Below are 14056 nucleotides of genomic sequence, written 5' to 3' on the forward strand. Positions count from 1 at the left end.
GATCCAACAGTGTGTGTGTGTGTGTGTGTGTGTGTGTGTGTGTGAGTGTGTACGGGGAGTGTGAACAGTCTCCTGGTCTGTGAATCCCTGATCCAACAGTGTGTGTGTGTGTGTGTGTGTGTGTGTGAGTGTGTACGGGGAGTGTGAACGGTCTCCTGGTCTGTGAATCCCTGATCCAACAGTGTGTGTGTGTGTGTGTGTGTGTGTGTACGGGGAGTGTGAACAGTCTCCTGTTCTGTGAATCCCTGATCTAACAGTGTGTGTGTGTGTGTGTGTGTGTGAGTGTGTGTACGGGGAGTGTGAACAGTCTCCTGGTCTGTGAATCCCTGATCTAACAGTGTGTGTGTGTAAGTGTGTGTGTGTGTGTACACGGGGAGTGTGAACGGTCTCCTGGTCTGTGAATCCCTGATCTAACAGTGTGTGTGTGTGTGTGTGTGTGTGTGTGTGTACGGGGAGTGTGAACAGTCTCCTGGTCTGTGAATCCCTGATCTAACAGTGTGTGTGTGTGAGTGTGTGTGTGAGTGTGTGTACGGGGAGTGTGAACGGTCTCCTGGTCTGTGAACCCCCTGATCTAACAGTGTGTGTGAGTGAGTGTGTGTGTGAGTGTGTGTACGGGGAGTGTGAACACTCTCCCGGTCTGTGAACCCCCCTGATCTTACAGTGTGTGTGTGTACGGGGAGTGTGAACACTCTCCCGGTCTGTGAACCCCCCCTGATCTTACAGTGTGTGTGTGTACGGGGAGTGTGAACACTCTCCCGGTCTGTGAACCCCCCTGATCTTACAGTGTGTGTGTGTACGGGGAGTGTGAACACTCTCCCGGTCTGTGAACCCCCTGATCTTACAGTGTGTGTGTGTACGGGGAGTGTGAACACTCTCCCGGTCTGTGAACCCCCTGATCTTACAGTGTGTGTGTGTACGGGGAGTGTGAACACTCTCCCGGTCTGTGAACCCCCTGATCTTACAGTGTGTGTGTGTACGGGGAGTGTGAACACTCTCCCGGTCTGTGAACCCCCCTGATCTTACAGTGTGTGTGTGTACGGGGAGTGTGAACACTCTCCCGGTCTGTGAACCCCCCTGATCTTACAGTGTGTGTGTGTACGGGGAGTGTGAACACTCTCCCGGTCTGTGAACCCCCCTGATCTTACAGTGTGTGTGTGTACGGGGAGTGTGAACACTCTCCCGGTCTGTGAACCCCCCTGATCTTACAGTGTGTGTGTGTACGGGGAGTGTGAACACTCTCCCGGTCTGTGAACCCCCTGATCTTACAGTGTGTGTGTGTACGGGGAGTGTGAACACTCTCCCGGTCTGTGAACCCCCCTGATCTTACAGTGTGTGTGTACGGGGAGTGTGAACACTCTCCCGGTCTGTGAACCCCCCTGATCTTACAGTGTGTGTGTGTACGGGGAGTGTGAACACTCTCCCGGTCTGTGAACCCCCTGATCTTACAGTGTGTGTGTGTACGGGGAGTGTGAACACTCTCCCGGTCTGTGAACCCCCCTGATCTTACAGTGTGTGTGTGTACGGGGAGTGTGAACACTCTCCCGGTCTGTGAACCCCCTGATCTTACAGTGTGTGTGTGTACGGGGAGTGTGAACACTCTCCCGGTCTGTGAACCCCCTGATCTTACAGTGTGTGTGTGTACGGGGAGTGTGAACACTCTCCCGGTCTGTGAACCCCCCTGATCTTACAGTGTGTGTGTGTACGGGGAGTGTGAACACTCTCCCGGTCTGTGAACCCCCTGATCTTACAGTGTGTGTGTGTACGGGGAGTGTGAACACTCTCCCGGTCTGTGAACCCCCCTGATCTTACAGTGTGTGTGTGTACGGGGAGTGTGAACACTCTCCCGGTCTGTGAACCCCCTGATCTTACAGTGTGTGTGTGTACGGGGAGTGTGAACACTCTCCCGGTCTGTGAACCCCCCTGATCTTACAGTGTGTGTGTGTACGGGGAGTGTGAACACTCTCCCGGTCTGTGAACCCCCTGATCTTACAGTGTGTGTGTGTACGGGGAGTGTGAACACTCTCCCGGTCTGTGAACCCCCCTGATCTTACAGTGTGTGTGTGTACGGGGAGTGTGAACACTCTCCCGGTCTGTGAACCCCCCTGATCTTACAGTGTGTGTGTGTACGGGGAGTGTGAACACTCTCCCGGTCTGTGAACCCCCCTGATCTTACAGTGTGTGTGTGTACGGGGAGTGTGAACACTCTCCCGGTCTGTGAACCCCCCTGATCTTACAGTGTGTGTGTGTACGGGGAGTGTGAACACTCTCCCGGTCTGTGAACCCCCCTGATCTTACAGTGTGTGTGTGTACGGGGAGTGTGAACACTCTCCCGGTCTGTGAACCCCCCTGATCTTACAGTGTGTGTGTGTACGGGGAGTGTGAACACTCTCCCGGTCTGTGAACCCCCCTGATCTTACAGTGTGTGTGTGTACGGGGAGTGTGAACACTCTCCCGGTCTGTGAACCCCCTGATCTTACAGTGTGTGTGTGTACGGGGAGTGTGAACACTCTCCCGGTCTGTGAACCCCCCTGATCTTACAGTGTGTGTGTGTACGGGGAGTGTGAACACTCTCCCGGTCTGTGAACCCCCTGATCTTACAGTGTGTGTGTGTACGGGGAGTGTGAACACTCTCCCGGTCTGTGAACCCCCCTGATCTTACAGTGTGTGTGTGTACGGGGAGTGTGAACACTCTCCCGGTCTGTGAACCCCCCTGATCTTACAGTGTGTGTGTGTACGGGGAGTGTGAACACTCTCCCGGTCTGTGAACCCCCCTGATCTTACAGTGTGTGTGTGTACGGGGAGTGTGAACACTCTCCCGGTCTGTGAACCCCCCTGATCTTACAGTGTGTGTGTGTACGGGGAGTGTGAACACTCTCCCGGTCTGTGAACCCCCCTGATCTTACAGTGTGTGTGTGTACGGGGAGTGTGAACACTCTCCCGGTCTGTGAACCCCCCTGATCTTACAGTGTGTGTGTGTACGGGGAGTGTGAACACTCTCCCGGTCTGTGAACCCCCCTGATCTTACAGTGTGTGTGTGTACGGGGAGTGTGAACACTCTCCCGGTCTGTGAACCCCCCTGATCTTACAGTGTGTGTGTGTACGGGGAGTGTGAACACTCTCCCGGTCTGTGAACCCCCCTGATCTTACAGTGTGTGTGTGTACGGGGAGTGTGAACACTCTCCCGGTCTGTGAACCCCCCTGATCTTACAGTGTGTGTGTGTACGGGGAGTGTGAACACTCTCCCGGTCTGTGAACCCCCCTGATCTTACAGTGTGTGTGTGTACGGGGAGTGTGAACACTCTCCCGGTCTGTGAACCCCCCTGATCTTACAGTGTGTGTGTGTACGGGGAGTGTGAACACTCTCCCGGTCTGTGAACCCCCCTGATCTTACAGTGTGTGTGTGTACGGGGAGTGTGAACACTCTCCCGGTCTGTGAACCCCCCTGATCTTACAGTGTGTGTGTGTACGGGGAGTGTGAACACTCTCCCGGTCTGTGAACCCCCCTGATCTTACAGTGTGTGTGTGTACGGGGAGTGTGAACACTCTCCCGGTCTGTGAACCCCCTGATCTTACAGTGTGTGTGTGTACGGGGAGTGTGAACACTCTCCCGGTCTGTGAACCCCCCTGATCTTACAGTGTGTGTGTGTACGGGGAGTGTGAACACTCTCCCGGTCTGTGAACCCCCCTGATCTTACAGTGTGTGTGTGTACGGGGAGTGTGAACACTCTCCCGGTCTGTGAACCCCCTGATCTTACAGTGTGTGTGTGTACGGGGAGTGTGAACACTCTCCCGGTCTGTGAACCCCCTGATCTTACAGTGTGTGTGTGTACGGGGAGTGTGAACACTCTCCCGGTCTGTGAACCCCCCTGATCTTACAGTGTGTGTGTGTACGGGGAGTGTGAACACTCTCCCGGTCTGTGAACCCCCCTGATCTTACAGTGTGTGTGTGTTACGGGGAGTGTGAACACTCTCCCGGTCTGTGAACCCCCTGATCTTACAGTGTGTGTGTGTACGGGGAGTGTGAACACTCTCCCGGTCTGTGAACCCCCCTGATCTTACAGTGTGTGTGTGTACGGGGAGTGTGAACACTCTCCCGGTCTGTGAACCCCCCTGATCTTACAGTGTGTGTGTGTACGGGGAGTGTGAACACTCTCCCGGTCTGTGAACCCCCCTGATCTTACAGTGTGTGTGTGTACGGGGAGTGTGAACACTCTCCCGGTCTGTGAACCCCCCTGATCTTACAGTGTGTGTGTGTACGGGGAGTGTGAACACTCTCCCGGTCTGTGAACCCCCTGATCTTACAGTGTGTGTGTGTACGGGGAGTGTGAACACTCTCCCGGTCTGTGAACCCCCCTGATCTTACAGTGTGTGTGTGTACGGGGAGTGTGAACACTCTCCCGGTCTGTGAACCCCCCTGATCTTACAGTGTGTGTGTGTACGGGGAGTGTGAACACTCTCCCGGTCTGTGAACCCCCCTGATCTTACAGTGTGTGTGTGTACGGGGAGTGTGAACACTCTCCCGGTCTGTGAACCCCCCTGATCTTACAGTGTGTGTGTGTACGGGGAGTGTGAACACTCTCCCGGTCTGTGAACCCCCCTGATCTTACAGTGTGTGTGTGTACGGGGAGTGTGAACACTCTCCCGGTCTGTGAACCCCCCTGATCTTACAGTGTGTGTGTGTACGGGGAGTGTGAACACTCTCCCGGTCTGTGAACCCCCCTGATCTTACAGTGTGTGTGTGTACGGGGAGTGTGAACACTCTCCCGGTCTGTGAACCCCCCTGATCTTACAGTGTGTGTGTGTACGGGGAGTGTGAACACTCTCCCGGTCTGTGAACCCCCCTGATCTTACAGTGTGTGTGTGTACGGGGAGTGTGAACACTCTCCCGGTCTGTGAACCCCCCTGATCTTACAGTGTGTGTGTGTACGGGGAGTGTGAACACTCTCCCGGTCTGTGAACCCCCCTGATCTTACAGTGTGTGTGTGTACGGGGAGTGTGAACACTCTCCCGGTCTGTGAACCCCCCTGATCTTACAGTGTGTGTGTGTACGGGGAGTGTGAACACTCTCCCGGTCTGTGAACCCCCCTGATCTTACAGTGTGTGTGTGTACGGGGAGTGTGAACACTCTCCCGGTCTGTGAACCCCCCTGATCTTACAGTGTGTGTGTGTACGGGGAGTGTGAACACTCTCCCGGTCTGTGAACCCCCTGATCTTACAGTGTGTGTGTGTACGGGGAGTGTGAACACTCTCCCGGTCTGTGAACCCCCCTGATCTTACAGTGTGTGTGTGTACGGGGAGTGTGAACACTCTCCCGGTCTGTGAACCCCCTGATCTTACAGTGTGTGTGTGTACGGGGAGTGTGAACACTCTCCCGGTCTGTGAACCCCCCTGATCTTACAGTGTGTGTGTGTACGGGGAGTGTGAACACTCTCCCGGTCTGTGAACCCCCTGATCTTACAGTGTGTGTGTGTACGGGGAGTGTGAACACTCTCCCGGTCTGTGAACCCCCTGATCTTACAGTGTGTGTGTGTACGGGGAGTGTGAACACTCTCCCGGTCTGTGAACCCCCCTGATCTTACAGTGTGTGTGTGTACGGGGAGTGTGAACACTCTCCCGGTCTGTGAACCCCCCTGATCTTACAGTGTGTGTGTGTACGGGGAGTGTGAACACTCTCCCGGTCTGTGAACCCCCTGATCTTACAGTGTGTGTGTGTACGGGGAGTGTGAACACTCTCCCGGTCTGTGAACCCCCCTGATCTTACAGTGTGTGTGTGTACGGGGAGTGTGAACACTCTCCCGGTCTGTGAACCCCCCTGATCTTACAGTGTGTGTGTGTACGGGGAGTGTGAACACTCTCCCGGTCTGTGAACCCCCCTGATCTTACAGTGTGTGTGTGTACGGGGAGTGTGAACACTCTCCCGGTCTGTGAACCCCCCTGATCTTACAGTGTGTGTGTGTACGGGGAGTGTGAACACTCTCCCGGTCTGTGAACCCCCCTGATCTTACAGTGTGTGTGTGTACGGGGAGTGTGAACACTCTCCCGGTCTGTGAACCCCCCTGATCTTACAGTGTGTGTGTGTACGGGGAGTGTGAACACTCTCCCGGTCTGTGAACCCCCCTGATCTTACAGTGTGTGTGTGTACGGGGAGTGTGAACACTCTCCCGGTCTGTGAACCCCCCTGATCTTACAGTGTGTGTGTGTACGGGGAGTGTGAACACTCTCCCGGTCTGTGAACCCCCCTGATCTTACAGTGTGTGTGTGTACGGGGAGTGTGAACACTCTCCCGGTCTGTGAACCCCCCTGATCTTACAGTGTGTGTGTGTACGGGGAGTGTGAACACTCTCCCGGTCTGTGAACCCCCCTGATCTTACAGTGTGTGTGTGTACGGGGAGTGTGAACACTCTCCCGGTCTGTGAACCCCCCTGATCTTACAGTGTGTGTGTGTACGGGGAGTGTGAACACTCTCCCGGTCTGTGAACCCCCCTGATCTTACAGTGTGTGTGTGTACGGGGAGTGTGAACACTCTCCCGGTCTGTGAACCCCCCTGATCTTACAGTGTGTGTGTGTACGGGGAGTGTGAACACTCTCCCGGTCTGTGAACCCCCCTGATCTTACAGTGTGTGTGTGTACGGGGAGTGTGAACACTCTCCCGGTCTGTGAACCCCCCTGATCTTACAGTGTGTGTGTGTACGGGGAGTGTGAACACTCTCCCGGTCTGTGAACCCCCCTGATCTTACAGTGTGTGTGTGTACGGGGAGTGTGAACACTCTCCCGGTCTGTGAACCCCCTGATCTTACAGTGTGTGTGTGTACGGGGAGTGTGAACACTCTCCCGGTCTGTGAACCCCCTGATCTTACAGTGTGTGTGTGTACGGGGAGTGTGAACACTCTCCCGGTCTGTGAACCCCCCTGATCTTACAGTGTGTGTGTGTACGGGGAGTGTGAACACTCTCCCGGTCTGTGAACCCCCCTGATCTTACAGTGTGTGTGTGTACGGGGAGTGTGAACACTCTCCCGGTCTGTGAACCCCCCTGATCTTACAGTGTGTGTGTGTACGGGGAGTGTGAACACTCTCCCGGTCTGTGAACCCCCTGATCTTACAGTGTGTGTGTGTACGGGGAGTGTGAACACTCTCCCGGTCTGTGAACCCCCCTGATCTTACAGTGTGTGTGTGTACGGGGAGTGTGAACACTCTCCCGGTCTGTGAACCCCCCTGATCTTACAGTGTGTGTGTGTACGGGGAGTGTGAACACTCTCCCGGTCTGTGAACCCCCCTGATCTTACAGTGTGTGTGTGTACGGGGAGTGTGAACACTCTCCCGGTCTGTGAACCCCCCTGATCTTACAGTGTGTGTGTGTACGGGGAGTGTGAACACTCTCCCGGTCTGTGAACCCCCCTGATCTTACAGTGTGTGTGTGTACGGGGAGTGTGAACACTCTCCCGGTCTGTGAACCCCCCTGATCTTACAGTGTGTGTGTGTACGGGGAGTGTGAACACTCTCCCGGTCTGTGAACCCCCCTGATCTTACAGTGTGTGTGTGTACGGGGAGTGTGAACACTCTCCCGGTCTGTGAACCCCCCTGATCTTACAGTGTGTGTGTGTACGGGGAGTGTGAACACTCTCCCGGTCTGTGAACCCCCCTGATCTTACAGTGTGTGTGTGTACGGGGAGTGTGAACACTCTCCCGGTCTGTGAACCCCCCTGATCTTACAGTGTGTGTGTGTACGGGGAGTGTGAACACTCTCCCGGTCTGTGAACCCCCCTGATCTTACAGTGTGTGTGTGTACGGGGAGTGTGAACACTCTCCCGGTCTGTGAACCCCCCTGATCTTACAGTGTGTGTGTGTACGGGGAGTGTGAACACTCTCCCGGTCTGTGAACCCCCCTGATCTTACAGTGTGTGTGTGTACGGGGAGTGTGAACACTCTCCCGGTCTGTGAACCCCCCTGATCTTACAGTGTGTGTGTGTACGGGGAGTGTGAACACTCTCCCGGTCTGTGAACCCCCCTGATCTTACAGTGTGTGTGTGTACGGGGAGTGTGAACACTCTCCCGGTCTGTGAACCCCCCTGATCTTACAGTGTGTGTGTGTACGGGGAGTGTGAACACTCTCCCGGTCTGTGAACCCCCCTGATCTTACAGTGTGTGTGTGTACGGGGAGTGTGAACACTCTCCCGGTCTGTGAACCCCCTGATCTTACAGTGTGTGTGTGTACGGGGAGTGTGAACACTCTCCCGGTCTGTGAACCCCCTGATCTTACAGTGTGTGTGTGTACGGGGAGTGTGAACACTCTCCCGGTCTGTGAACCCCCTGATCTTACAGTGTGTGTGTGTACGGGGAGTGTGAACACTCTCCCGGTCTGTGAACCCCCCTGATCTTACAGTGTGTGTGTGTACGGGGAGTGTGAACACTCTCCCGGTCTGTGAACCCCCCTGATCTTACAGTGTGTGTGTGTACGGGGAGTGTGAACACTCTCCCGGTCTGTGAACCCCCCTGATCTTACAGTGTGTGTGTGTACGGGGAGTGTGAACACTCTCCCGGTCTGTGAACCCCCCTGATCTTACAGTGTGTGTGTGTACGGGGAGTGTGAACACTCTCCCGGTCTGTGAACCCCCCTGATCTTACAGTGTGTGTGTGTACGGGGAGTGTGAACACTCTCCCGGTCTGTGAACCCCCCTGATCTTACAGTGTGTGTGTGTACGGGGAGTGTGAACACTCTCCCGGTCTGTGAACCCCCCTGATCTTACAGTGTGTGTGTGTACGGGGAGTGTGAACACTCTCCCGGTCTGTGAACCCCCCTGATCTTACAGTGTGTGTGTGTACGGGGAGTGTGAACACTCTCCCGGTCTGTGAACCCCCCTGATCTTACAGTGTGTGTGTGTACGGGGAGTGTGAACACTCTCCCGGTCTGTGAACCCCCTGATCTTACAGTGTGTGTGTGTACGGGGAGTGTGAACACTCTCCCGGTCTGTGAACCCCCCTGATCTTACAGTGTGTGTGTGTACGGGGAGTGTGAACACTCTCCCGGTCTGTGAACCCCCCTGATCTTACAGTGTGTGTGTGTACGGGGAGTGTGAACACTCTCCCGGTCTGTGAACCCCCCTGATCTTACAGTGTGTGTGTGTACGGGGAGTGTGAACACTCTCCCGGTCTGTGAACCCCCCTGATCTTACAGTGTGTGTGTGTACGGGGAGTGTGAACACTCTCCCGGTCTGTGAACCCCCCTGATCTTACAGTGTGTGTGTGTACGGGGAGTGTGAACACTCTCCCGGTCTGTGAACCCCCCTGATCTTACAGTGTGTGTGTGTACGGGGAGTGTGAACACTCTCCCGGTCTGTGAACCCCCCTGATCTTACAGTGTGTGTGTGTACGGGGAGTGTGAACACTCTCCCGGTCTGTGAACCCCCCTGATCTTACAGTGTGTGTGTGTACGGGGAGTGTGAACACTCTCCCGGTCTGTGAACCCCCCTGATCTTACAGTGTGTGTGTGTACGGGGAGTGTGAACACTCTCCCGGTCTGTGAACCCCCCTGATCTTACAGTGTGTGTGTGTACGGGGAGTGTGAACACTCTCCCGGTCTGTGAACCCCCCTGATCTTACAGTGTGTGTGTGTACGGGGAGTGTGAACACTCTCCCGGTCTGTGAACCCCCTGATCTTACAGTGTGTGTGTGTACGGGGAGTGTGAACACTCTCCCGGTCTGTGAACCCCCCTGATCTTACAGTGTGTGTGTGTACGGGGAGTGTGAACACTCTCCCGGTCTGTGAACCCCCCTGATCTTACAGTGTGTGTGTGTACGGGGAGTGTGAACACTCTCCCGGTCTGTGAACCCCCCTGATCTTACAGTGTGTGTGTGTACGGGGAGTGTGAACACTCTCCCGGTCTGTGAACCCCCCTGATCTTACAGTGTGTGTGTGTACGGGGAGTGTGAACACTCTCCCGGTCTGTGAACCCCCCTGATCTTACAGTGTGTGTGTGTACGGGGAGTGTGAACACTCTCCCGGTCTGTGAACCCCCCTGATCTTACAGTGTGTGTGTGTACGGGGAGTGTGAACACTCTCCCGGTCTGTGAACCCCCTGATCTTACAGTGTGTGTGTGTACGGGGAGTGTGAACACTCTCCCGGTCTGTGAACCCCCCTGATCTTACAGTGTGTGTGTGTACGGGGAGTGTGAACACTCTCCCGGTCTGTGAACCCCCCTGATCTTACAGTGTGTGTGTGTACGGGGAGTGTGAACACTCTCCCGGTCTGTGAACCCCCCTGATCTTACAGTGTGTGTGTGTACGGGGAGTGTGAACACTCTCCCGGTCTGTGAACCCCCCTGATCTTACAGTGTGTGTGTGTACGGGGAGTGTGAACACTCTCCCGGTCTGTGAACCCCCCTGATCTTACAGTGTGTGTGTGTACGGGGAGTGTGAACACTCTCCCGGTCTGTGAACCCCCCTGATCTTACAGTGTGTGTGTGTACGGGGAGTGTGAACACTCTCCCGGTCTGTGAACCCCCCTGATCTTACAGTGTGTGTGTGTACGGGGAGTGTGAACACTCTCCCGGTCTGTGAACCCCCCTGATCTTACAGTGTGTGTGTGTACGGGGAGTGTGAACACTCTCCCGGTCTGTGAACCCCCCTGATCTTACAGTGTGTGTGTGTACGGGGAGTGTGAACACTCTCCCGGTCTGTGAACCCCCCTGATCTTACAGTGTGTGTGTGTACGGGGAGTGTGAACACTCTCCCGGTCTGTGAACCCCCCTGATCTTACAGTGTGTGTGTGTACGGGGAGTGTGAACACTCTCCCGGTCTGTGAACCCCCCTGATCTTACAGTGTGTGTGTGTACGGGGAGTGTGAACACTCTCCCGGTCTGTGAACCCCCCTGATCTTACAGTGTGTGTGTGTACGGGGAGTGTGAACACTCTCCCGGTCTGTGAACCCCCCTGATCTTACAGTGTGTGTGTGTACGGGGAGTGTGAACACTCTCCCGGTCTGTGAACCCCCTGATCTTACAGTGTGTGTGTGTACGGGGAGTGTGAACACTCTCCCGGTCTGTGAACCCCCTGATCTTACAGTGTGTGTGTGTACGGGGAGTGTGAACACTCTCCCGGTCTGTGAACCCCCCTGATCTTACAGTGTGTGTGTGTACGGGGAGTGTGAACACTCTCCCGGTCTGTGAACCCCCCTGATCTTACAGTGTGTGTGTGTACGGGGAGTGTGAACACTCTCCCGGTCTGTGAACCCCCCTGATCTTACAGTGTGAGTGTGTACGGGGAGTGTGAACACTCTCCCGGTCTGTGAACCCCCCTGATCTTACAGTGTGTGTGTGTACGGGGAGTGTGAACACTCTCCCGGTCTGTGAACCCCCCTGATCTTACAGTGTGTGTGTGTACGGGGAGTGTGAACACTCTCCCGGTCTGTGAACCCCCCTGATCTTACAGTGTGTGTGTGTACGGGGAGTGTGAACACTCTCCCGGTCTGTGAACCCCCCTGATCTTACAGTGTGTGTGTGTACGGGGAGTGTGAACACTCTCCCGGTCTGTGAACCCCCCTGATCTTACAGTGTGTGTGTGTACGGGGAGTGTGAACACTCTCCCGGTCTGTGAACCCCTGATCTTACAGTGTGTGTGTGTACGGGGAGTGTGAACACTCTCCCGGTCTGTGAACCCCCCTGATCTTACAGTGTGTGTGTGTACGGGGAGTGTGAACACTCTCCCGGTCTGTGAACCCCCCTGATCTTACAGTGTGTGTGTGTACGGGGAGTGTGAACACTCTCCCGGTCTGTGAACCCCCCTGATCTTACAGTGTGTGTGTGTACGGGGAGTGTGAACACTCTCCCGGTCTGTGAACCCCCCTGATCTTACAGTGTGTGTGTGTACGGGGAGTGTGAACACTCTCCCGGTCTGTGAACCCCCTGATCTTACAGTGTGTGTGTGTACGGGGAGTGTGAACACTCTCCCGGTCTGTGAACCCCCCTGATCTTACAGTGTGTGTGTGTACGGGGAGTGTGAACACTCTCCCGGTCTGTGAACCCCCTGATCTTACAGTGTGTGTGTGTACGGGGAGTGTGAACACTCTCCCGGTCTGTGAACCCCCCTGATCTTACAGTGTGTGTGTGTACGGGGAGTGTGAACACTCTCCCGGTCTGTGAACCCCCCTGATCTTACAGTGTGTGTGTGTACGGGGAGTGTGAACACTCTCCCGGTCTGTGAACCCCCCTGATCTTACAGTGTGTGTGTGTACGGGGAGTGTGAACACTCTCCCGGTCTGTGAACCCCCTGATCTTACAGTGTGTGTGTGTACGGGGAGTGTGAACACTCTCCCGGTCTGTGAACCCCCCTGATCTTACAGTGTGTGTGTGTACGGGGAGTGTGAACACTCTCCCGGTCTGTGAACCCCCCTGATCTTACAGTGTGTGTGTGTAACGGGGAGTGTGAACACTCTCCCGGTCTGTGAACCCCCCTGATCTTACAGTGTGTGTGTGTACGGGGAGTGTGAACACTCTCCCGGTCTGTGAACCCCCCTGATCTTACAGTGTGTGTGTGTACGGGGAGTGTGAACACTCTCCCGGTCTGTGAACCCCCTGATCTTACAGTGTGTGTGTGTACGGGGAGTGTGAACACTCTCCCGGTCTGTGAACCCCCCTGATCTTACAGTGTGTGTGTGTACGGGGAGTGTGAACACTCTCCCGGTCTGTGAACCCCCCTGATCTTACAGTGTGTGTGTGTACGGGGAGTGTGAACACTCTCCCGGTCTGTGAACCCCCCTGATCTTACAGTGTGTGTGTGTACGGGGAGTGTGAACACTCTCCCGGTCTGTGAACCCCCCTGATCTTACAGTGTGTGTGTGTACGGGGAGTGTGAACACTCTCCCGGTCTGTGAACCCCCTGATCTTACAGTGTGTGTGTGTACGGGGAGTGTGAACACTCTCCCGGTCTGTGAACCCCCCTGATCTTACAGTGTGTGTGTGTACGGGGAGTGTGAACACTCTCCCGGTCTGTGAACCCCCCTGATCTTACAGTGTGTGTGTGTACGGGGAGTGTGAACACTCTCCCGGTCTGTGAACCCCCCTGATCTTACAGTGTGTGTGTGTACGGGGAGTGTGAACACTCTCCCGGTCTGTGAACCCCCCTGATCTTACAGTGTGTGTGTGTACGGGGAGTGTGAACACTCTCCCGGTCTGTGAACCCCCCTGATCTTACAGTGTGTGTGTGTACGGGGAGTGTGAACACTCTCCCGGTCTGTGAACCCCCTGATCTTACAGTGTGTGTGTGTACGGGGAGTGTGAACACTCTCCCGGTCTGTGAACCCCCTGATCTTACAGTGTGTGTGTGTACGGGGAGTGTGAACACTCTCCCGGTCTGTGAACCCCCCTGATCTTACAGTGTGTGTGTGTACGGGGAGTGTGAACACTCTCCCGGTCTGTGAACCCCCCTGATCTTACAGTGTGTGTGTGTACGGGGAGTGTGAACACTCTCCCGGTCTGTGAACCCCCTGATCTTACAGTGTGTGTGTGTACGGGGAGTGTGAACACTCTCCCGGTCTGTGAACCCCCCTGATCTTACAGTGTGTGTGTGTACGGGGAGTGTGAACACTCTCCCGGTCTGTGAACCCCCCTGATCTTACAGTGTGTGTGTGTACGGGGAGTGTGAACACTCTCCCGGTCTGTGAACCCCCCTGATCTTACAGTGTGTGTGTGTACGGGGAGTGTGAACACTCTCCCGGTCTGTGAACCCCCTGATCTTACAGTGTGTGTGTGTACGGGGAGTGTGAACACTCTCCCGGTCTGTGAACCCCCCTGATCTTACAGTGTGTGTGTGTACGGGGAGTGTGAACACTCTCCCGGTCTGTGAACCCCCTGATCTTACAGTGTGTGTGTGTACGGGGAGTGTGAACACTCTCCCGGTCTGTGAACCCCCTGATCTTACAGTGTGTGTGTGTACGGGGAGTGTGAACACTCTCCCGGTCTGTGAACCCCCCTGATCTTACAGTGTGTGTGTGTACGGGGAGTGTGAACACTCTCCCGGTCTGTGAACCCCCTGATCTTACAGTGTGTGTGTGTACGGGGAGTA

This window comes from Heptranchias perlo, unplaced genomic scaffold (assembly GCF_035084215.1).
Source record: "Heptranchias perlo isolate sHepPer1 unplaced genomic scaffold, sHepPer1.hap1 HAP1_SCAFFOLD_1164, whole genome shotgun sequence".
NCBI classification, from domain to species: domain Eukaryota; kingdom Metazoa; phylum Chordata; class Chondrichthyes; order Hexanchiformes; family Hexanchidae; genus Heptranchias; species Heptranchias perlo.